General features: G+C 43.0%; 1 long non-coding RNA gene across 1 annotated transcript in view; it reads left to right on the forward strand.

The window, feature by feature from the left end:
- LOC140472195 (uncharacterized) overlaps positions 1 to 14867 on the forward strand; it is a 28277-nt gene extending 13410 nt beyond the window's left edge. The window contains exons 2-3 of the long non-coding RNA XR_011957464.1: positions 1433 to 1560; positions 14710 to 14867. This is a non-coding gene — a long non-coding RNA (uncharacterized lncRNA). The remainder of the gene's footprint in view (positions 1 to 1432; positions 1561 to 14709) is intronic.
- The last annotated feature ends 10584 nt before the right edge of the window (positions 14868 to 25451 follow it).

Genomic DNA, 25451 nt, shown 5'->3' on the forward strand with positions numbered 1-25451 from the left:
CCTGACCTTCATCCCCTCCCCCACTCACCCATTGTGCTCTATGCTACTCTCTCCCCACCCCTACCCTCCTCTAGCTTATCTCTCCACGCGTCAGGCTCACTGCCTTTATTCCTGATGAAGGGCTTTTGCCCGAAACGTCGATTTCTCTGCTCATTGGATGCTGCCTGAATTGCTGTGCTCTTCCAGCACCACTAATCCAGAATTTGGTTTCCAGCATCTGCAGTCATTGTTTTTACCAGCATAAAAACTGTTCTGCTTGTGTTGTTGACACATAGCACCCAGAATTTGCATTCAGGCTGATTCAGCTGCATAATCTGAAGCCAAATGCTTTCTCTGTAATGCCTTTGTTATCCATTAGTGTCAGGGTTCCCATCTTGCTTTTCCATTCTCCAGAGATCCTGTAAGGTGGTTTACTGTTGAATACTTATGTTCCACCTTTTATTCACCCTGTAATCACGTCTGTCTGGTGACTAAGTCTCATTTATCTCTGTGTCCCAAGTCTATTACCTTATTGTAGATACTTTGTCCATTCCAAATCAAAACAACATTATAATTTCCTCTTCCCCACAATGTCCTGTCACAAACCAATTCATTGATGTACAGTTTTAGTTAAACTCTATCCCTTCCTGTTCCTTTCTGCTTGTCTTCAGCCACATTCCCATGCTGTTCTGAGGCTTCACCTTTTCTCTCTGGATTTGGAAAGCTCCTTTCACCTGAACCCTGTCCCTGCATCCTCTCTGTCAGTTTAAAGCCCTGTCCATAAACCTACCGTCATGATTGGCCAGGACACTGCTCCCAGCAGTGTTGATTTTAAATCACTCATGGGATGTTGCTGTCTCTGGCTGGTCAGCATCGCATGCCCACCCTGACCAGCCTTAGAGCTGAGTGACTTGCCAGATCATGACAGTGGGCATTTGAGCGTCAATCCCATTGCCCTGGGTCTGGATTCATGTGTAGGCCAGACTGACAGCCGAAAACAGATTTGCTTACTGAAAGGGTATTATTAAGCGGTTAGATGTGTATCCCTGACTCTGGCATTAAATTCTGGATGAACGGTCTAGTGAGAGTACTACGAGGCCATTGCCTGGTCCACTGATAGCTCCCTCATCCCTGAGTACTGATCCCAGTTCACCTTCTTCCTGACCGTGATTTGATCCTGATACCTTCCTGCTCTCTGGTGATATCACACAGTCTCTCTCCATGTGGTCTCTGTCACTGTGAGGGTCTAATTGATGCCGGTGACTGCACCTTTTGCAACTATTCCAAATCCTGAGCCAACAGAATTCTCCACTCCAGGGAGATGAGGCAACACAGACCAGGGATGGAGACTGGGATTTTCCAGATCTCAGTGGGACTTGGTGCCATTCTCCATGTGTAACCCTCACTGCATCAGTTTAATTTCCCATTCTGTCTGTTTCTCTATCTCCTGTAGATACTCAGGATGCTCTTGACTCAATAGAATTCCCAATTCCTGTCTCGTCCATCACCACACTGAAGACAGTTGGTCAGCCCGAGAGATGGAGAGTGAGATCTGGAGCCTGCAGTAAATCCTGCAGTGAGGTAAGATCACTCACAGTGAACAGAGCAGAGTGTATTTAAGGGATTGAACTTTGGTCCGGAAGACGTGACACAGATACAGTGTTGAAGGGTAAACACAGAGCATGATGGTCCCAGGCTCAAACCCCACCTCTTGTTAATTTTCATCTCTGCTGTACTGAGCCTTCCTATGTCAATACAGTAAGTTGACCGTTATCAATTCAGGCCTATGCTGTCTTAGTGAGGATCAGTACAACAGAGGGGAAAGCAGGCCTCCCTTAAGGAGATGGTATTGAAACCTGGGATCTCTCTGTTCTATATTCTCCCTCTCACACTCTCTCTTCTCATGTGATAGAGTCAGACAGCAAGGAAACATGCCTTTCGGTCTAACTTGTATGTGCCAATGTCTTGAATGCTTGTAATTCCCAGAAATTTTCCTATTTCTGTAACCTCCACCCCTCCCAAATTCCCGCTGTATATTTGAAATCTCCTCCAATGCTGACAACTCTCCCTGTATGTAAATTGCTCCAATGTCAATAACATGCCCAATCTCAATGATCTCATCCTGCACTCAGTGCAATAATTCCCATTTCTGTAGTTTTTCACAATACTTCCAGTAACGCCGTCTCTGTAAAATCCTCCAGCCTGGAGCAAAATACCCACCTGTGTACTTTCCTCAAGCCCCAAGAAAACATGATATCACTGTAACCTTCTGCAGGTCCGATCACACTCCTGTCTCCTGGCCTATAGCACCACATGACCACAGTAACCTTCTCCCAACCCTACCGACCTCCTTACCGATATGAACACCTCCAGACCCTATTCAAGCCACAGCAGCACTCCACATCTCTGTTTGCTCGTCCACTCCCTACAGTCCTCCCAGCACCTCAAACACTCTCTCTCTTTGTGTAATTCTGCAATTTAGGCAGCACGGTGGCTCAGTTGTGAGCGATGGTGCCTCACACTGCCAGGGACCCAGGTTTGATTCCAGCGTTAGGTGACTGTCTGTCTATGTAGAGTTTTCACCTTCTCCCTGTGTCTGCGTGGGTTTCCTCCGCGTGCTCCAGTTTCCTCCCACAGTCCAAAGATGTGCAGGTCAGGTGAATCGGCCATGCTAAATTGTCCATAGTGTTAGGTGCATTGTCGGAGAGAAGTGGGTCTGGGTGAATTACTCTTTGGTGAGTTGGTGTGGACTTGTTGTGCCGAAGTACCTGTTCTCATGCTGTAGGGAATCTAATCTAAACTCTCCCTCTGCGTTCCATATTACTGCCCCTAAATATATCCATCTATCCATAATCAGCCCCAACCCCTTCAAACCTCCGAGTCTCTGTGAACTCCCACACTCCAACATCCCTCCTTAACTGTGTAACCTTTTCCATTCCTGAAACACTCTGAAAATGTGAACATCCTACAATCCTCCCAGGACACAGTAAAACTACCGATCTGTGAAACCAGCTCCAATGCTTGTGACTCTCCCGATCAGTTTCTATAAGACTTACTATCAATGTAACCTTCTCCCATCGCTATCACCCGCCCTGTCAATGTAAACTCCTTCGGTCCCCCCCCATCAATCTAATCATCTCCATAACCTTCTCCAGCTCTTACACCCCTATCTGTGTAAACGTTACACTCCCCTCCAACCATCCCGAAAGCAAAAACCTCCTCCAGTGTCTGTAATACTCCCTATCTGTGTTTGTGTCTCCAGGATCTATTGCTGTTCCTGTCTCTGTAAGCTCTGACAGATTGTACAGCTTGCCAGTCCATATTCTTTCCAGAATCTCAGCATCTGACATCAACAAAAGTCTTCATTAACTACAGCCTTCCATATCTCTGTTCTTTCCTCAATCCTATACAACTCTCTTATTCTCTGTAAGTAGCACAATTCCATAAAATACCCCATGCCTGCGTAAACTGACCCAATCCAACAGTGAGAAGCCTCCCTGTCCTTTCGATCACCTGTAGTCCCTTCAGATCTCCCTGTATCTTCTCTGACTCCATTGAATACAGCCTATCCCATGTTATAACTCCTCTAACTCATATATTACTCCCCATCTATGTGATATTCTTCAGTTACTGCAATTCTCATTCTTTATCTCCAGAGCTTCCAATCCCCCTGATCAATGTAAGGTTTTGATCCTCTGCAGCATGTTTATCACCTGGAGCAGCCTCCAACTAATCAACGCATCCTGTTGCTGTAACCTCCTCAAATTCTACAGCTCACTGTCTTTGTAATATCTTCCAGTATCTGCAACCCTCTCGATTTTTGTAACCCACTCCAGAACAGCACTCTACATCTCTGTGTAACTGATGGGAATGCTGTAAACCTGCCTTCACAGTCCTCAGTAACTCTCGGAACTTCTGCAGCCCTACAACCCTCAGCATCTCTGGCTCCTCCAATCCCTATGCTTCTCCCTGGCTGTGTGAACTGATCCAGCCCCTTCAAACCTCCCTATCTCACTCCTGCAGCTCCAACCTTTGTCCATGTCACTGTAATTCGAGCACCAACAATCCTCCCAGTCTCTATAAACTCCTGCAGCTCCAACTACAACCCCTACCTGTGTACTCTCCAGTCCCTCCAATCCTCCCTTTCTCTATCAACTCCTGTAGCTCCAATACTACCCCATCTGTCTACACTCCAGTGCCTTTAACACTCCCTTTCTCGAAAAACTTCTGTAGCTCCAACTACTACTGTGTGCAATCTCAAATCCCTATATTCCTCCCAATCTCTGTAAATCCTTCAGAACTGATAATCCTTGACATCTTTCAGCCAGCCAACCATCTGATCTCTAACCACGAACACTGATCTCAAACCACCGAACTCTGTAACATCCTCCAGTCTCTACAGCCCAGCTTTTCTCTATTGGCTTCTCTGGTAACTGTATTCCCCTTCATCTCCGGTTACAGATCCTTGCTCAGTGAAACAATGTCTCAGTACCAAATCTGTAAGAACACAAGAATCTTTGTTGTGTCAATATATTTGTCTCATTTTCTAAATTTTAACGACTGCAAGTTCAACCTTCTTCACCTCTTCTTCTCAATATTCCTCCATTTTGAAGATCAGCCTGGTGAACCTTCTCTGGGCTGCCTCCAATGCAAGGATATTTTCCCTCCAGATAGGGGACCAAACCTGTTCACCGTATTCTCAGTGTGGACCGACTGGAGTCCTCTATATTTATTACAAGCCTTCCCTATTTTTATTCTCCATTCCCTTTGAAATCAATTCCATTTACATTCTCTATGTCCTTCTGTCCCTGTATGCTACCTTTCTGAGATTTATACACCAGGATTCCCAGGTTAGGCCATAGCGTAGCTTTCTGCAGTTGATCTGAAACCAAGAGCTGACAGCAATAATCACGAAAGTACTGGAATGTATGTTAAACGAGATGCCAGAAATACTAACTGCACACTTAGAAACCTATGGAATAAGCGCAGTCCGTAAGACCATCATGTAAAGGGGTACAATTAGACCATTCAATCCATCAGGTGTATTCCACTATTCGATTGTGTATGAATTGTTTCTTAACCCCACTCTCTCACTCCCTGTAACCCTTGATCTCCTTATTCATCTAGAACCTGCTTATCTCTGAGTAAGATACACTGAATCACTTCGCATCCACAGTCCCATGAGGCAGTGAGTTCCACAGATCCATCACCCTCTGGCTGAATAAATTCCTCCACATCTCTATTCTAAAGGCTCCTCCCTTCACTCTGAAGCTGTGCCCTTGGCCCCTCGTCTCTCCTGCTAGTGGAAACATCTTGCCCACGTCCACTCCATCCAGGCCCCTCAGTATTCTGTAAGTTTGAATGAGATTCTGCCGCCGCCTCTGAAACTTCATCAAGTGCAGACCCAGAGACTTTACCTGCTCCTCCTATGACACGAATGTCATCCCTGAAATCTTTCTTGGAAACCCATTTCTCGTACCCCTTCACATCTTTTGTTTAGACTCTTAATGAATAAAGTGTTGAGTGTAGTCCCAACACTGACCCCTGCGGAGCTCCCCTATCACCAGTTCCCATGGTGAAAAAGACTCCTTTCTTCACACTCTCTGCCTTGTGCCAATCAGACAAATCCTCTATCCATGTTCAACATGTTGTTGTGAAACGGAAATGTCATTTCACACCCACTGCTGGATTTATTTTTCTGTCTGGCTGTAAACAGCAGAGTTTCCCCATTACCTTCCCATCTGTAATTCCCTGGAGAAGGTGGTGGGGAGCTGCCTTCCTGACCCATTGCAGCCCTTTGGGTGTAGGGACAGACTCAGTGCTGGGAGGATGGAGCATGGCCTGGAGGGCACCTTGGAAATGCTGTTATTCCCGTGCACCTGGAGCTCCTGTCTTTCCAGGGTATAGTGGTTCCGGGTTTGTAAAGTGCCGTTGAAAGGGCCTTCCTGAGTGACCTCAGTGCTACTTGTAGATCTTTTATTCCTCCATTCATTCATGCACATGTGCTTTGTTGGCTGGGCCAGCATTTATTATTGATTTGGAGTTGTCCCTGAGAAGGTGGTGGTGAGCTGCCTTCCTGAACCACTGCACCAGCCGATAGAACTGTTGTTATCCGTGTAGCCTCCAGCAGGCGCTACAACACTCCTCATGTCTCTAACTACACACAGACAATGCAGCTCTCCCTTTTATATCTGGCATCCTCCCCGATTTATAACTCTTATAGTTCCTCACACTATCTCACCTCTTCCATTCCCATCTGTGCCTGAGATCTCTAAAATTTCTTTATTCTTGTTTAAATTTCTGATCACCTAAAATCTCTCCCTTTTAAAATTTGTAACCCCTTCAGCTTCTGTAACTCTCCATATAACTGTAATCAATGACAGCACAGGTTCCCTTCCTTAAATCTCGATAATTACAATGGTTGCGTGTGGTAAATCGGAACTTTTCATCCTCCTTATCTATCTCGGGACTTCCAGCCCCCACAATCCCACTATTTGGAATGCTCCCATTTTCTGCAAATCCTCATGTCCTGAGGGTCCTTGAACACCACCAGTGCTCCAAAAGTTTATACTCCCTCCAGTTACTGCAAGTCTTCTAACTCTGTAATATCCAACAGTCTCCAGTACCATACAACACTTGCTGGCTCTCAATTTGTATTTGTTGAAGTCTACACATCTCTGTAAGCAGCACAGAAAAAGTACTTTTGACTCTGCATAGCTCCGTCATAAACAAACTACTATCTCTATTTCCTTCGCCTTCTTCAGTGTCTGCAACTCTCACTGTATCTTCCAATAACCTGCTTTCGACACTGCAGGTCTGCCATGCTCCACAGATAACCTGTTCCAGCCCATATAGCTCACTCAATCACTGTAACACCCTCTGCTCTGTCTAATCCTCCTCTTCCCCACTGTCTTCCAGGCACATCAGCGATTCTGTAAGGCAGCAGTGCGGAATGGGATGTTATAAATCTTAGCTGAGGCTTGAAGCCTACCATTACCTGGGAGTCACAAAGGGAGAGAACCTGAGAGAGTGCAGCACAGAGCGGGAGAATATTAATTAGTAGCGAGGATCGAGGCCGACTAGGACTCGGAGTTGGAGAAGCAGCAGAGCAGGAGGCTCGAAATCAGCACCGAGTCACAGAGGGAGTGACCATGTGAGGGAGCAACGTGGAGCAGGAGCATGAGGCTCACTCACACCTGGGAGTTACAGAGGCAGCAAAGTGGGAGGATATAAATCAGCATTGAGGATCATGGCCTAATTGTGCCTGGGAGTCACAGAGACAGTGACCCTGTGAGGGAGCAGAGTGGAGTGGGAGCTGGAGGATTACACGTCCCTGGGAGTCACAGAGACGGTGACCCTGTGAGGGAGCAGAGTGGAGTGGGAGCTGGAGGATTACACGTCCCTGGGAGTCACAGAGACGGTGACCCTGTGAGGGAGCAGAGTGGAGTGGGAGCTGGAGGATTACATGTACCTGGGAGTCACAGAGATAACCTTCTGCTGCTGGGACGGGCCTGCACTGAGTGTGGAAGAAGTACAAGAGCCTTCACAGAAAAGGCTGTAAATTCATTGGCAGATAATACACCGTTATTAGCGCCTGTCAGTGAATTGGTAGAAGTTAGCAAATTTGTTTTTTCAACTTCTGAAATAAGGATTGAACTCAGAAATAAGAGGGAGAAGTGAAATTCTGAGCCAATATATTATATATTACCCTCAGTAAGCCACAGTTGTATAAGGGAGTTAACCAGATTGTTATTTTTTCCCTGATGTTAATTTAATTCTAAGTAATTAATTAAGTTACTCTCGACATGTTTCATTTTAAGACATGACCAGACATGTTTGTTCGATGGAAAATCTGTTCTGTTACGTTGGGAAGTCATAGCCCCTGCTCGTGTCCTAGATGAACACTGGGTCATGGAACTCAGATAGTAACTAGAGACTCTATGGGGCATCTGTGATACTGAGAGTTAGGTGGATAGCTCACACAGAGAGCAGATCACCCTGCAGACATGACAGCCAAGAAGAAGAAAGGGAATAGGGGACTAGACTATCCATCTAACTAGTACAGCCTGGACCGTATGTGACTTCACTTTCTCAATCAGCGTACCATGGGGAACCCTATCAAACGCCTTACTAAAGTCCATGTATATGACATCTAATGACAGTCACTCAACAAGAAACTTTGTCACTTCCTCAAAGAATTCTGTTAAGTTGGCAAGACATGACATTCCCTGCTCAAAACTATGTTGCCCATCACTGATGAGCACATTTTCTTCCAACTGGGAATACATCCTATTCCTCAGTATTTCTCCAGCAGCTTCCATACCACTAACGTCAGGGTCGCCATTCTTAAACAAGGGAACACCATTAGCAATTTCCCAGTACTACGGGATTTCACCCGTGTTCAAAGATGCTGCAAAGATATCTGCTATGGTCCCACCTGTTTCCTCTCTCATCCAAGATCCCATCCGGACCTGGGAACCTGGTACCTTAATGTCTTTTAGAATAACCAACACTTCCTTATTTCAGCTTGACCTAGAGGAATCAAGCATCCATACCTAATCTCAACATTTCTTCTTGGTGAATAGTGATATCACGTGCTCATTAATAATCTCACCCATTTCTTCTGACTCCATGCATAACTTTCCTCCTTTGTCCTTGAGTGGTCCAACCCTTCCTCTAGTTACCCTCTTACTATTGATATATGAATTAAAGTCTTTGGGATTTTCCAAAATCATGTTTGCTAAATATATCTCATGACCCCTTTTAGCCCTCTTAATTCCTTGTTTCATATTGGTCCTACATTCCCGATTTTCTGCCCAAGCTTTGTCTGTCTTCAGTCGTCTAGACCTTATGTACACTTCCTTTTTCCACTAAGCTAGTCTCACAGTTTCACCTGTTATCCATGGTTCCCTAAACTTGCCATTCCTACCCCTCATTTCCACAGAAGCATATCTGACCTCAACTCTAATCAACCTCTCTTTAAAAGCTTCCCACGTATCAAATGTGGATTTACCTTCAAACAACTGCTCCCAATCTATATTCCTCAACTTCTGCTGAATTTTGGTATAGTTGGCCTTCCCCCAATTTAGCACTCTTCCTTTAGGACAACTGTTGTCTTTGTCCTTGCGTATTCTATAACGTATGGACTAGTGATCAATAGTCCCAAAGTTATCCCCAACTGAAACTTCAACCACCTGGCCAGGCTCATTCCCCAGCATCAGGACAAAAATGGCTCTTTCCTGAGTTGGACTGTTTACATACTGCTCAAAAATCCCTCCTGGCTGCTCCTTACAAATTCTGCTCCATCCAGTCCTCTAATATTAAGTGAACCCCAGTCAATGTTGCGAAAATAAAATCGCCTTTCACCACCACCATGTTGCTCCCACATCTTTCCATGATTGTTTCCATATTTGTACTTTCATCTCACGCTCACTGTTGGGAGGCCCCAATATTGTTTCTGTATCCTTCCTATTTCTGAGCTCTACCCTTATTGCCTCACTGTTTGAGTCCTCCATAGTGCCCTCCTTCAGCACAGCTGTGGTATCCTCTTTGACCAGTAATGCAACTCCTATACCCCTTTTACCCCCTTGTTTATCCCACCTGAAGCATTGATATCTTGGGATATTTACTTGCCAATCATGCCCTTCCCGCAACCAAGTATCATTAATAGCAATAATATCAACTCCGAGGTACTAATCCAAGCCCTGTGTTTATCTGCACATACTACACTTCTTGCATTAAAACAAATGCACCTCAGATAACCTGTCCCTTTGTGTTCATCATCTACTCCCTGCCGACTCTTCCACTTACTCACGCTGTCTTCATTATCTATTTCCTTACAGGCTGCAGTTGTTATTTCCTTAATATCGACTCAGCTCCTCATTTGGTTCCCATCCCTCTACAACATTAGTTTGAACCCTCTGAAGCAGCATTAGTGAAAGTACCCCGAACGACATTATTTCCATTCCAGCTCAGGTGTAGGCTGTCCAATTTGTAATAGTCCCTCCTCCCAGATAACCAGTCCCAATGTCCCAAAAATTAGAACTCCTCCCTCCTGCACCATCTCTCATTCCTACTCTGACTAGCACGTGGCATTAGTAGCCATCCTGAGCTTACAACCTCTGAGGTCCTACTTCTTAACTTGACTCCTAACTGCCTAAATTCTGTTTGTAGGACCTCATCCTGATTTTTAAAATCTATATCATTGGTGCCTACATGCACCATGAAAACTGGATATTCACCCTTCCCCTTCAGAATGTTCTGAAGTCGATCCAAGGCATTACTGTCCCTTGCACCTGGAAGGCAACATACCATTCTGGAGTCTTGACTTCGAACAGAAAAATGCTTATCTACTCCTTTTACAATTGAATCCCCTTTGACTTAGCCCTTCCAGTATTTTTCCCGCCCTTCTGAACAGCAGGTCCAACCACGGTGCATTTAACGGGGCTACTGCTGTCTTCTCCTGGTGAGCCATCTCTCCAAACAGTATCCAAAGCAGTATACCTGCTAAGGAGAGAGGTGTCCGCAGGGGACACCTGCAGTGCCTTCCTGCTCTTTCTCTGCTTTTGGTCACCAATTCCCTTTCTCCTTCAGCAATCCTAATCTCTGATGTGATCAGTTCACTGAATGTGCTATCTACAACCTCCTCCGCATTGTATGCGCTCCAAGGTGAGTCCATCGCCGCTCCAGAGCCATCATCGCGTCTATGCGTTCTTCATAAGAAGTGTCTTTGGTGCGAGGATCAGGGATGTCTCCGAGCATGCTCGGGGCATACTGAAGGGGAGGCTGAACAGCCAGTGGCTGTGGTACACATTGGTACCAATGACATTGGCAGGAAACGTGACAAGATCCTGCAAGGAGAGTGCAGGGATATGGACACACATCCTGCACGTGAACAGGGACAGCAGCTGTGTCCCTGAGCTCCCACAATGAGCAAATGGAGCATAACATGGCTCTGAGATCTCCTATCATTTTCACTCTAAAGCATAACTTGGTCTTAAATTAGATAAACGGAAAAGGAAAGGGTTTTCTTTAACTAATCACAGGATTAAAAAAAAAGAAGAGAAGCACCTTATCCACACAGTACAGAGTTCTTTTGCTTTGGTTAGATGAGGAGTTCGGGGTGGGAGACATTACACGTGTAGTGTCTCACGTTCAATCGCTGGCAAAATATGTCAGATCACTTACCCTCCCAGTGCACAATTCGTCCTCTCCCACTCCGCTCCTCGCTCTCACCGCTGCTGCAAATGGAGGCCTGATGCTCCAGGTAAGTCTGTTTTTAGTGGGAAATTAACCTTCCCAGAAACCCCCTGGTCCGAGCCCCTCACCCCCACCCCCCACCTCTCTCTAACTCCTCCCAAAAGATAATGCACAAAACATGCAAACATGTCTTTTATTCATGGATTGGCAAAGTGAACAAATGACAATTATGGACCAAACAAAAATAATTTAATGGATATTTGCTCTGGTCTTGAATTACAAAATATTTGAATTTTTAATGAGAAAATAAATTCAGGTTTTTTTTTCAGATCTGAGTTGGATACGTTTTGATCAGTATGTGATCGTCATTGGTGTCAAAACCAGAAGTTACTGGGAATGCTCAGAAGTACTGGCAGTATCTGTGGTGCGAAAGCAGAATCCATATATGCTAGTAGACTGGCTCTGGCCAGGTTAATACGCTCATAGTGTTCAGGGATGTGTAGGTTAGGTGTATTAGTCAGGGATAAATATAGAGTATGAGAATAGGCTAACGGGTCTGGGTGGGTTAATCTTTGGAGGGTCAGTGTGGGCATATTGGCCCAAATGGCCGTTTTCCACAATATAGGGATTCGACGATTCTACGCATTCTTCATAAAAACTCTCTTTGGTGCGAGGATCAGGGATGTCTCCGAGAATGCTCAGGGCATACTGAAGGGGAGGGTTTACAGCCAGTGGTACACATTGGTATCAATAACATTGGCAGGAAATGTGACAAGATCCTGCAAGGAGAGTGCAGGGAGATTGGCCTGAGTGGAAACGCAGGATATCCAGTGTTGTAATCTTGGGTTACTCCTCGTGCCAGGTGGAAGTGGGATAAGGAAGATGAAGAGAGAAAACATTAATATGTGGTTGAAGAACTGGTTCAGGAAGAGGGTTTCAGATTTATGGATCATTGCGATTTTGTCCAGGGCAGGTGGGACCTGTAAAAAAAAGACAGGGTCCATTTTAACTGGAGGGACACCAACATCCTGGCAGGGAGGTTTGATGATGCATCTTGGGTGGAGTTAAATGAATAATGCAGGAGACTGAAAACCAGAGCAGCAGGACAGCAAGTGAGCTGAAATTAGAGTTTAATAGAATAGACAGGCAGGGCCAGTCTAATGACTATGCTGAGGAAAATAATCATAGCAATTTTAAAAATGTGAGTGGAAATGATAGGTTCAGTATTATCGGAGATCAAAAAATAAGAATGGAATGTGTGGAGTGCACCAAACGTATTCAAGGAGATAAACCAATCCAATAGAACTTACGTAAATACCTTGTACCTGAATGCATGGAATATTTGGAAAAAATGACAGCACAAACAGAGTTATAACGATACGGCCTGGTGGGGCTTACAGAAAGGTGGTTACAGGAAGGTCAGTGTTGGGAAGTGAAATGTCCAAGTGTACTCATTACTCAGACAAGAACGTACAGCAGGTTGAGTTGCTGCATTGATTAAGAATGATATCAAGGCTGCATTGAAATGACATTAGCGCGAGGGACCAAAATGACAAATCAATTTGGATCCAAATAAAGCACATGGAAGCAAACCTGCTTCTAGGAGTAATTTCATGCCACAATACTCCCATCCTCCAAACATACTTTCAAAAACCAGGGAATACCAATGGCTTGTGAGAAGGGCACAAGAGTGAGCAATCTGTGTATGCATATTGGCTTAATTACTCAATTTGGCAAGGGTAGCCTCAAATAACGATGCGCAGAATGTATGAGGGATTATTACTTAGAACAACAAACCAGAAAACTGGCTTTTAGATTTGGTGTGAATAATAAGGAAGGAGTGATAAATCATCTTATAGTAGAGGATCCTCTAGAAAGAGTGATCGTAACATGCTGGAGTTTCACATTCAGATTCAAAGATACAAGGGTTTTAGTATCAGGCAGTGATAATTATGTGGAAGGATTGGCCTGAGTGGACTCGAAAAAATAACATTGAAGGGCAGAACATTTGAAGAACAATGGCAAATACTTAGGAAGATAGTACAAACACATCATTTAAAGTTTATTCCTGAGTGGAAGAGGAATTGTGAAAAAAGATAAAACGTCATTCACACCTTAACAAAGAAGATTATGATAAGATGAAAGTGATGTCCTGGTGGTATTATCGCCAACTGCTGATTCAGCGATCAAGATCAAATTCTAGGAACTCAGATTCAAATGCCACCATTGCAAATGCTGGAATCTAAATTCAACATCAATCTGCAATTAAGCTTTACAGATTAATGGTGAGATCACTTTCACTTCAAAATTATGTCTCCTTTGTATTGAGCACTCGAGTTAGGGGAAGAGCTGCTCTCTGTTCAAACTGTCCATAAACCTCATGCTCTTAAATACCTCAATCAGGAACCCCTTCAACCTCCTCTGCTTCAAAAACATCTAACCCCTCATCATAGTTTGAGTATTCTCTCGTCTTGTTACTTCTGAAATGTATCACCTCACATTTATCAGTCAAATCTCATCAGCCATTGAACTAGCCACCTGAACAAACCATTTATATCATCTTTAAACTAACATGTTCCTCCTCACTGTGAACCACCCACCTAACCTTTGTGTCATCCATAACATTATTTATCATTCCCCCCAAAATCCATCCCTCACATTCTCATCATCATCACTTATGAAGCTCACAGATAAGACTTGTCTTATGTCTTCTGTTCTTCAGATGTTGTTCAAACGAGAAGAATTAAGAATTTCAGTCTCTTGTTCTTCCTATTTTTGGTGAATTTACAGCAGTGGAGGTCCTTTTATGAGAGAGCCACAGATTTGTTTTGGACATGCAGCTGAATTCTCCTTTTATCCTATTCTTCTCTGTATGTTTCATTCATAATGCTTGCATGTGTTTAATATTGGACTAGGTCGGGCTTACTTCATTTGCAACATTTGTATTTTACGTGGACCTGGATAATTTTCTTTGTAATATTCCCTGCAATACTCAGAGCTGAAGGAATTTTTCATCTGCAGGATGGGCTCATATGATTGCTTGAAAGAGCTGGAGAGATGAGGCTAAAGATTAAATTAAATGCTGCACATATACACACGGTAGTAGATCAAATCATATCGCCAAGTCTACCCTGCATTTGAAACAAATTATTAGAACATATGCCCACTCTTCTTTAAATTGTAAAAAAAAGTTTTAATACGTGTTCTTAGAGCAGTATGGATTTTACAGCTGCTCGTGGGATTGCATGCATAGCTAAAGATTAATTATAGTTTTTTATTCAATTTAATATAGTTCATATAGTTTATTAATATAAGATTATTTTTCCAATTTGTTTTATTAAAATTCAAAAACAAACCAAAAAAACAAGCAAAATAATTTTTTTCTCGAACGAACATTGTTTTAACGAGCTTTTCAAGGGGAGGGGGGGATTTACAAAACAAACTAGAAAAGTCTATATATGTTTCAAAAGTCATCGTCTTTAGTTTTAAATGCGAAAGTTTTTTTTTGTTTCAAAAACTATTTTTAAATAGGAAGATGTGCCTTTATTCTGGAGAGTCCGACACGCGTTCAGCTCTGGAGAAGACCTTTTTCTTCGAGAAATTTATTGAAGAGGAATATTTTTTGTTGGGTTAGTTTTCCAAATGGTTGATATTATTTATTTTTTATATGTTTGATAAGTATACGGATGTATTTTCTATTTTAATGTCATGAAAAATTCTGTTTATAGGCATAATAATATTAAGGCCATTTATATAACTTAGAGAGGGAGATATCTGGAAGTTGTTATGCAACAAAATCAGTCAGATAGCTGGGTGACTGTCAGGACAAGTAAGAAGGTAGTTCAACAATCTCCGGTGGCTATTCCTCTATCAAACAGATGTCCAGCTTTTGGAATTGATGAAGGGGTTAGTCTCTCTGAGGAAAATGGAAGAGCCATCGGTTATTGGAATGTTGGAAAAATTCTTATGCCTAGGCAGCGATTGAGAAGATTTTGTATATTTATTGGGACAGGGATCTCTCCTTTCAAGGGCATAAACAGGAGATTCTGTGGCAGTGAGTGAAAATTTAGGATAGTTTATTGGTTTCGCGGTACTAGGATTAAGAACGTCTCCGAAGGTCTCAAGCATATTGTTAAAGGTGTGATTTAGAAGCCAGAAATTATTGTATATATTGGTATGAATGATATTTTTAGGGAAAAGATTAAAACAGTCCGGAGGGAATTACAGAGGTGATGTAGAGGATTAAAAAGAAAACCTTAAAATAGCAATTTCTGGTTTGCTCCCAATGATAAATTCAAGCGGGGAAGGGAAAATAAAGGTTAAAGGAGAAAAATCAATGCATGAAGAGCTGCTGTGTTGTTGACCGATTCAGATTTTTGGGAGATTGGAAAGTCTTTTGGAATAGAAAAGGCCTGTTCCAAAAGGATTGATCTAATCTAAACGGGAAAGCCACCGATATCTTCACAGGGAGATTTGCTCATCCTATAAAGGCAGACTTTATATTGACAGAGGATGCAAGTGGAGGTACTCTAAGTAGCAGTGTAAATTGTTGGATGGCTGGAGAAATCTCTGAATATGATGAGAACATGCCAGTTAGAAAAGAAAGATGAGAGAATCAGATTATATAGTAATTCTGAAGAACTAAAATGCATTTACTTTAGTGCAATGGGATTTACAGAGAAGGCTAATCTCCTCAGCGCATGTTTCAGAAAATGGGATTGGGATATCAAAGCTATTATAGGAACTTGGGTGAAAGATGTTCAAGATCTTTCAATAAGAACAGGCAAGACGGTAAAAGAGGAGGAGGTGTGGTCTTTTTAGCCAAGTATAGTATAATGCTGGCTCTGAGAACTTTTGTTGAGGACTCGTCTACTGATGTAGTGTGGGCTGAGGTTAGAAACAGGAGAGGAGAGGTCACACTGCTTGAAGATTTTTTTTTGTAGCCTCTGCAGAGTTCCAGGGAGGTGGAAGTGAGGATTATCAAAATTATTCTGAGTAGGAGTGAAAGAAACAGTGCGGTCGTTATGGGGGACTTTAACTTTCCTAACATTGTCTGGAAATGCTATAACTCTCGTACATCGGATGGATCAGTTATTGACCAACGTGTACAGGAGAGTTTCCTGACATAGTATGTCGAAGAGCCGACAAGAGGGGAGGCCACAATGGATCTGGTGCTTGGCAGTGAGCCAGGCCAAGTGTTTGATTTAGTTGTAGTTGAACACTTTGGAGAGAGTGACCATAATTCAGTTGTGTTTAGTTTAGCGATGGAAAGGGATAGGTACATGCCACAGGTCAAGAGTTATCGATGGGTAAGGGCAATTATAATGTGATTAGACAAGAATTAGGATGCATAGAATGGGGTAGAAAAATACAGGGGATGCAGACAGTGGAAATGTGGAGCTGGTTTCAGGAACAGTTATTGTGTGTCCTTGATAGGTCTGTCCCTGTCATACAGGGAAGAAGTGATAAGGTAAGGGAACCATGGTTTACAACAGAAATTGCATCTTTTGTTAAGAAGAAGAAGGAGGCTTATGTGTTGATGAGGCAAGATGGTTCAGATGAGGCGATGGATAGTTACAGATCAGCTCGGAAGGATTTAAAGAGAGAGTTAAGAAGAGAATAGAGAGGACACTAGCAGTCTTTAGCAAATAGAATAGAGGAGAACCCTAAAGCTTTCTAGAGGTATGTGAGGAATAAAAGGATGATTAAGGTGGGAATATGGCCAGTCAAAGACAGAAGCGGGAAGTTGAGTGTGGACCTTGTGGCGATCAGAGAGTTGCTAATTGGACATTTCTTATCGGTTTTCACTCAGGAAAAGGAGAAGATTGTCGAGGAGAAGAATGAAGTATGAGATATTAGACTAGAAAGAATCGAGGTTAGTTACGAACAGGTGTTATCAATTCTGGAAGGAGTGAAAATAGAGAAACCCCCTGGACTGAATGGGATTTATCCAAGGATTCTCTGGGAAGCTACGCAGGAGATAGCAGAGCCTTTGGCTTTGATATTTGAGTCATCATTGCCTACAGGTTTGATACCAGAGGACTGGAGGATTGCAAATGTTGTGCCCTTGTTCATGAAGGGTAGTAGAGATGACCCAAGCAATTATAGACCAATGAGCCTTGCTTCTGTTGTAGGAAATGTTTTGGAAAGGATTATAAGTGATAAGATTTAAATCATCTAGTAAGCAACAATTTGATTTCAGATAGTCAATATGGTTTCATCAAAAGCAGGTCATTTCTCACAAATCTTATTGATTTTTGTTTGAGAAGGTGACCAACCATGTAGGTGAGGGTAGGGCAGTTGACGTGGTATACATGGACTTCAGTAAAGCCTTTGATAACGTTCCACATGGTAGGCTGTTGGAGAAATTGCAGAGGCGTGGAATCGACGGTGATTTAGCAGTTTGGATTTGAAACTAGCTTTCTGAAAGAAGGCAGCGAGTGGTGGTTGATAGAAAATATTCAGCCTGGAGTCCGTTTACTAGTGGTGTGCCACAAGGGTCTGATTTGGGACCACTAATGTTTGTCATTTTTATAAATGACTTAGACGCAGGCACAGGTGAATGAATTAGTAAATTTGCAGACAACACTAAAGTCAGTGAAGTTGTGGGCAGTTTGGAAGAATGTTACAGGTTGCAGGGGACTTGGATAAACAGCAGAATTGGTCTGAGAGGTGGCAAATGGAGTTCAATCCAGCTAAATGTGAGGTGATGCACTTTGGGAAGAATAACAGAAAGGCAGAGTACTGGGTTAATGGAAAGATTCTTGGTAGTGTGGATGTGCAGAGTGATCTTGGAGTCCATGTAAATAGATCCCTGAAAGTTGCCACCCAGGTTGATAGTGCTGTGAAGGCGGCATACGGTTTGTTAGGTTTCATTCGTAGTGGGATTGAGTTCCGGAGCCGCAATATCATGCTGCAACTATACAGAACGCTGGTGCGGCGATATTGGAATATTGTGTATAGTTTTGGTAGCCCCATTACAAAAAGGATGTGGATGTCTTGGAAAAGGTGCAGAGGAGATGTACCAGGATGCTGCCAGATCTGGAGGGAAGGTCGCATGAGGAAAGACTGAGAGACTTGGGTCTGTTCTCATTGGAAAAAAGAATGCTAAGAGGGAATTTGTTAGAGACATACAAGATGATCAGAGGATGAGATGGGTAGACAGTTAAAGTCTTTTTGCTAGGATGTTGACGCCAGCATATATGAGGGGACATAGCTACAAATTGAGGGGTGATAGATTTCAGACAGATGTCAGAGACAGGTTTGTTTCACAGAGCGACGTAAGGGCTTGGAATGCCCGACCTGCTAATGTAATCAACTCAGCCACATTCGGGGGATTTAAGCCATCCTTAGATAAGCACAGTGATGATTTTGGGATAGTGTAGGGAACGAGCTGAGAATACTTCAAAGGTCGGCGCATCATAGAGGGCCTAATGGCCGATTCTGCGCTGTATTGTTCTGTGTTCTATGCTTTTTGTTCTAAGAGTGGTAATTCAATCTTCCAGGTGTTAGATGCTATAGAAAGGACAGAAAAGGAGACATGGGGTGGAGGAGCAGTGGGGGGCAAGGCTGTCAGTTTTGATTAAGGAATAAATTATTGCTCTAACTAGGGGAGATATTACTAAAAATGTGTTCAGTTAAAATATATGGGTAGAAATTTAAGATAAGAAAGTAAAGAACACTTTGAAGAGATTGTGCGAAGTGCTCGTTTGTGACAAATCGTCCAGTGCAGATATATTGGTAGAAATTAAAAGTCAGAAAGAAAAGAACATGTTGATGGAATTGTACTCTATGCTCCCCAATAGTAAGGAAGAAATTAAGAACAAATATGTAGGGAGATCTCAGATATATGTAAACTTAATAAGATTGTAATAATGAGGGGATTTTAAATTTCCAAAACTTGACTGTTACTACCTTCGTGTTAAAGGTTTGGACGATGAAGAATTTGTCAAATGTGTTCAAGAAAATTTTCTTTATCAATATGTGGTTGCTCCAAATAGAGAAGGAACAAAATTAGACCTTATTTTGTGCAATATCAGGGCAAGTGACTAAAGTAAAAGTGGAGGAATATGATGGCTGTTGCGAACATAACTCTATTCATTTCAGAATGGTTATGGAAAAGGATAAGCCTTCCATTAATATTATCTTTTTAATTGGAGTACCATAAACTTTAATGGCATGAGACAATGACCTTCCAAGTTTGATTGAAGGAGATTGTTAGCAGGTGAAGAGAACGTGTGACTCGTGGAAGACATTCAAAGGTACGATGATGAGAACTGAGAGGCATTATGTTCTTGTTAGTGTGAAGGGTAACTCTGATAAGAATAAGGAACAATGGATGACTAAAGGTATTGAAGCTCTTCTCAAGAATAAAAGGGAATCTTAATTTAGATATAGACAACTTTAATCAATCGAATCTCTTAAACTATATAAAGCGTGTTGGACATTACTTCGAGAGAAATGAGGAAAGCAAAAAGGGGACATGAGATAGCATGGATAGATAAAGTTCAGAATAAACTAAATATATTGTACAAATATGTTAAGAGCAAGAGGGTAACCAGGGAGAGGGCAAGGCCTCTTAAAGATTAAGGAGGACATCTTTGTGTTGTACCACAGCAGATGGGGAATACAATCATTCCATTCCCAGTGCATCAGACAGCGGCAAACACACACCATTGTCTGCACCTCACAATCATCCAGATTGAACTCTCTCTGCTATTTGTCAGCCTATTGACCCATTTGATCAAGATCCTTTTGTAATCTTAGAAAGGCTTCTTCACTGTCCACTGTGCCACCAGTTTTGGTGTCATCCGCAAACTTACTAACCATGCTCTTTATATTGTCATCCAAATCATTTACATAAATGACCGAACAATGAAATCCCAGAATGAACCTCTGTGGAACACTGCTGGTCACATGCCTCAGTCTGAAAAGCAACCACCCACCATTCCTCTCTGTGGCCTGTTGTGATGCCAATTGAAAGTGTTGGAGATAAACTCAGCAGTTCTGGCAGCATTGGAACAGAGAGAAACAAAATTAACTATCTTGAGACCAGTATGACTTGCTCAGAACAGGTTCGTATCGACCTCAATCCGTTAACATTGTTTCTCTCTCCATATCCTGCCTTATCTGTTGCACTTCTCTACTATTTTGTGCTTGGATGTCTGATTTCCATTATCTCTAATCTGTTACTTTTCTGGATGGGTCTAGATGTTATATTTGAACAATTTGCTCCATTCCTGTTCCCGTGACTTGTGCCGGTGACACTTGTATTAAACTGGATTCTGTTTCTTCTTCAAGATCTAAAAATAACTTTTTTTGCCAAGGTCCACTTAAATGCGTGAATCTCAACACATTTATTTTGATTTGAAAGACATTTTAGAGATAGCTACACTTTATGAAACAAAAAATGTGTTGCTGGAAAAGCGCAGCAGGTCAGACAGAATCAATGGAGCAGGAGAATTGACGTTTCAGGCATAAGCCCTTTTCCAGCAACACACTTTTAAGCTCTGATCTCCAGCATCTGCAGTCCTCACTTCCACACTTTATGAAACAACAGGAATAGATTATTGATGATAACATCATTCATGTCCTTTATTAATAAGCTTGTCCTCACATGCTCTGAAAGCTTTTAAATACATTTCGCAGATTAATTACAGCAAAGGTGGTGGTCACTCAGACTATTATCTCAATACCAGTTCTGAATGAGCAATATACCCACTCTTATTCTGCAGTAACTCCCTGTAACCCCACTCATGTTGTTATGTGTCTGTTTTTTTAATTCTGAATATCCTGTTCAGATAAACAATCTTATCAACCTGTACAGCCTATGATTGAATACTCTTTATGTAAATTATAATTCCATCCATCACGTTTAAAATTGCCTTTTCTATTCACATTGTCGTTCAGCATTCCATCGCCCAAATGTCATCTGTTCTATCACTCTGCATTGCATTTCATTCCATTTGTGAGAAAGAATGAGGGTTGATTGGGAGATGTTACTGTACTCCCCTCATGTCTGCTCAGCCACTGGCTCCAGTCCTTTCTGCCTCCTAGCCAATATCAGATTCGTTCCATCCCTGATGCATTAATCCTTGGTTTTTAATGAACAAGGTTGTTGCACATTGTTAAGGACAAGGCCAGACCCCTCAAATATTTTGAAGCACATAGCCCAGACCGTAACTGTGGTATTTGAAGGTAAGTATACAGTGCATATTCAATGAGGGAATTAGCTGGTCACACTGCCGAGTTTTTAACAAACAGCATTTATTTACGAAATTACGGAATGAAACAAAATGAACCGAAAACAGAATACCGAACAACTCATCCTATCCGAACCCAACAGGCTATCCCCACTAAAGGATGCTGTTCCAAAGTACATGCAACAATCCCAAAAAATCCCCTTAGCATAAAGAGTAAAAGTAACTCAAAACGCTTACATGTTACAAAATCGGAAGGGCAGAAGGGGAGGGATAGCGTCCCGTTTCAACAGTGACCCTTACTCAACTAACCCCTGAACTGAACTGACCTGCACAACCAGAGAGCTGGCCACGCGCCCTTCATTGTGTCAGTTTTACTTGAAAGACTTGAAAGCCTTCTGCCCTAGGAATTATCTGTTCGGTATAAACAAAAGGGCCCCCGGTGAAACATTCAAAATTCAGGAATGTTGGAAACTTGGGTCGTTTATAACGTCTCTGGGAAAAGAAAATCAAGGACAAGAAAACCTTGTAAAGGGACCAGCTTTGTGACAACATGTCACATTTGGCTTTGGACAGAGTTTAAAAAATGTAAGACTTACTGAATGAAGCCAATCAAATGTATTAATGTGTTTGTGAATTTATATAAAACAGTGCAGAAACGCATTGTGTGTTGAAGATACAAAATTGCCTTATTGCAACGAGAGAAATACCCAGGCAAATCCACACTTCTTGTGTAATGGAGTGCAAATATGCCCACTGGAAATCTATTGGTTGATACCTGTTCTAGTGGAGGAGAGATCAGCATCGTAACGTCTTCATTATGTTTTTTTTTTGGTGGGGGCAGGGATGTGGGGTTCAGGTGGTTACAGTATTGCAAACAGACAACACATCAGTGTTTCATTGTGTAATATTCTGAATAAGATTCTTGTCTGTTTAAAAATCTGTAGTCAACCTCGTTAAAGTACTCCGGGTAATTTTCATTGTACACTTACCGACACAAGTTTCAAAGTTATGCTCTGGGATGCCTGCTTAAGAATGCTCTGTGTGGTCTAGCCATAATATCTCGAAGATGGAACATGCCTCCTTGGGACTTGGTACAAACTAATCACTTTCCCTCCTCATGGTCAGCAAACCACGTTAACATAACAAATGTGCACCAATAGCAATGGAGCCAGGAGGGAAAACATGGAGCAGTCTGTCTTTGCAGTCTATACCTCATTGGTTTCACGTGTTGCAGGATCAATGACATCCTCGTATTTCAATGTAACAGTTAGGAGGGACTGAATGGCCTCTTCTGATCATGAGTCAGTGTCTCGAGGGACAAAATGTCTTACTCCTGGCCTGAGGGCAGAGGTTCAAGGACTTCAATGGGCAACCCATGGTTCCTGCCTACCAGCATGTTGTGCTGACTCGACTCTATCTTCCTGAATTATAGGAGACAAACAGGAGGAGGGAAGAACACAGCAACATCATGAGATATGAAAGTCAAAATTTAAGGTAAAACAGTTCTTCAGGACTGGGAGTGGGAGGTAGTGGGAGCTGCAGATAAAGAGGGAAGGGAATGGATGGGATGGGGAGAGCAGCGGGATGGTGAGGTATGGATACGTGGACACAGGTGATGGATGCAACTTGGTTGGGCGATGAGAGGGATGAATCCAGTTGGGAGCAGGAAGGCGGAGTGGTTAGGTGGAATGGAAGGGAGGAGTATGGGCAGAAAATGGAGTAAGGAGATGGGTAGTAAGGTTATTTCAAACTGGAGAACTCAATGTTACATCTTCCAGGTGGTAGGCTTGCCAGGCAGATGAGCTGTTGTTCCTCAAATTTGCGGTCTGCCTCACCAAGGCAACAGAGGAGGCCAGGGGTGATAATGTCGGAAAGGGAGTGGGAAGGGGAATTCAAATGGGCAGTGACTGGGAGGTCAGGTTGGCCCCTGCAGGCCCGGCTGTGATGCTCGGTGAAATGTGCACTTAGTTTATGTTCGGTCTCCCCAGTGTAGAAAAGACCACATCGGGAGCATCTGATGCAGTAAGCTCAGTTGGAAGAAAGGCAGGTGAACCTCTGTCTAACCTGCAAGTACTGTTTGAAACCCTTTAAGGAGGTGGAGGAGGTGGTGTGCCAGCAGGTGATGCATCTTTTGCGGTTGCAGGAGAAGGTACCTGGGGGTTATGGGGGAGATTGGTGTGGAGTGTGGCAGGATAACGAAGGGGACAGTCTTGTGGGAGATGTGCCAGGTGGTGGGATCCAAACCTAGTTTCCTGCATCTGGTGCACCCGATGTGGTCTCACTGCATCAGGAAGACCAAATGTAAATGAAGTGAATGATTTGAGAGTATTGCAGTCAGGCTTCTAAGGGCTGACCTGTCCTCCCAATCACTTCGTATTTCAATTCTCTCCCCCCACCCCCCGCCAATCCCTTTCTGACATGGCCATCCTTGGCCTCCTCCATTGCCACAATGAACCAAACCAAAAACTGGAGGAACAAGACCTCATATGTCACTTGTGCAACCTACACCCCGGGGACTCAACATTGAATTCTCCAATTTCAAATAACCTTCCTTCTAATCCTATGATCGCCTTCCCAGGCCTTCCCCTCCTTGCCTTCATCTGATCAACACTTGATCCAGCTACCAACTGGATTCAGTCCCCCCATCACCAACCGGCTGATACCCTTTATCTGTGTTCACTTATGCCCATCTCGCCACTCTGCCTCCTCCTCCTTCACACGCCCCTTTATCTATAGATCCCTTTACTCCTAACCCCAGTCCTGATGAAGAGTTATATCCTAGGCGTTGACTTCTCAACTTCTTGACGCTGCCTTGATTATTCTGTTCTTCCAGTCTCCTGCGTGTCTATTTTGGATTCAAAGCTGCTGTATTTTTTTAATTGTCTTCTTGTGGAATAGGCAGGAGAGAGGAAATGCGGTCCACATGTTTTTATCCAATAGTTTTGAAGGGCTGAATGGCTTTCTTATATTACTGTGAAACCAGCTAGAGTTGCAGTAAGGGTTCCTTTTTAACCATGGAGATGCTTAGTGCCCAGCAGTACTTTTGATTAATGTTACCTATACATTAACAACACAAGCTTGAATGTTGTCCATATTTGATACTTTAGTACCTTAGGAGGTTACTCATTGTTCTGAACATTATATAATCTTCACAGAACATCCCCACCTCTGATCGTATGACAGAGGGAAAGACATTGATCAAGCATCTGATGATGTTTGTGCCGAAGAAGCTATCCTGCGATTGCCCACAGAGATATCCAGGGACTGAGAGGATTGATGTCCACCAGCCCCATTGTGTTCTGACTGATCCAACCAGTGGGGAGTTGACAACTGATTCCCATCAAGTTCAATTTTGTTCAGTCTCCTTGACACCTTGCTCAGTCAATTACTGCCATGATATCAGGGCCAATCACACTGATGGTGTGTTCATATCTTTTGTTCATATCAATTGACCAAGATATATGTGTGGGGAGCGTTTCCTTCTCTCAGATGGTAGTGAGGGTTGGGACCAGACAGTTAGGGGAGGCTACATCACTGAAATGTTTGGGGGGTGCGAGTGGGTGTCAATGGATTTTGACACATCTGAGAGTCGGGGGCTGCAAAGAATTGGGCATTAAAGAGAAATTGCGTCCAAAATCTTCTCTACTTTGATATTGATTGTCCCTAAGATATCACGGCTAACTTCCTCAAATTCCCAGTATTCATGCATTTCTCCACGGTAACCGTAGAGTAGAAATATTCATTGAGGACTTCACCCATCTCTTATCGTTTCACACGGACTTGTCCACTTTGATCTTTGAGGGGTTTTATTTTCTCTGGAGCTATTGCTTTTTCTTTTAATTTATTTAAAGTACGTTTTTGGATTCATCCTAATCTTCTCGGCCAAGCTCCTTATTGCCCCCTTTTCACCCGACTGATATCCTTCTTTCATAGATTCCTGTATCTCTTATATACATCCAGGGGTTCCCTTGATCCAAGCCGCTTGTACCTGAATCTGTGGACTGGTTTTGTCCCTCTCCATAACTCTTTGAAGATTAATATAACTGTGGTTACTGTCCCAAAGTGCTCCCC

This window comes from Chiloscyllium punctatum, unplaced genomic scaffold, assembly GCF_047496795.1.
Source record: "Chiloscyllium punctatum isolate Juve2018m unplaced genomic scaffold, sChiPun1.3 scaffold_264, whole genome shotgun sequence".
NCBI lineage: Eukaryota > Metazoa > Chordata > Chondrichthyes > Orectolobiformes > Hemiscylliidae > Chiloscyllium > Chiloscyllium punctatum.